Consider the following 304-nt stretch of genomic DNA (forward strand, 5'->3'; position numbering starts at 1 on the left):
GGCTTGCAGCTAAGAGCATTGAATAAAGAAGGCGCGTTCTTTTCTAAACTGCAATTTTATTAGTGATGTAGCACTTCTGATATAATACATTTTATTTCGACGACTTGTACACATATATCGCAATAACATTATCTCATATGTTTGATAAAAAGAAGCAAATAACTCTTCTATCTAAACCCGATAATAGGGGATAATTTATTTTATTTTTTAAAATAAAAAAATAATTTATTATTTTTTTTATATATGAGAAGGATAAATTGCATTTAAGGGGATGAACATATGTGATGAAAATCCAAAGAAAAGA

Source organism: Sesamum indicum, linkage group LG2 (assembly GCF_000512975.1).
Source record: "Sesamum indicum cultivar Zhongzhi No. 13 linkage group LG2, S_indicum_v1.0, whole genome shotgun sequence".
NCBI classification, from domain to species: Eukaryota; Viridiplantae; Streptophyta; class Magnoliopsida; order Lamiales; family Pedaliaceae; genus Sesamum; species Sesamum indicum.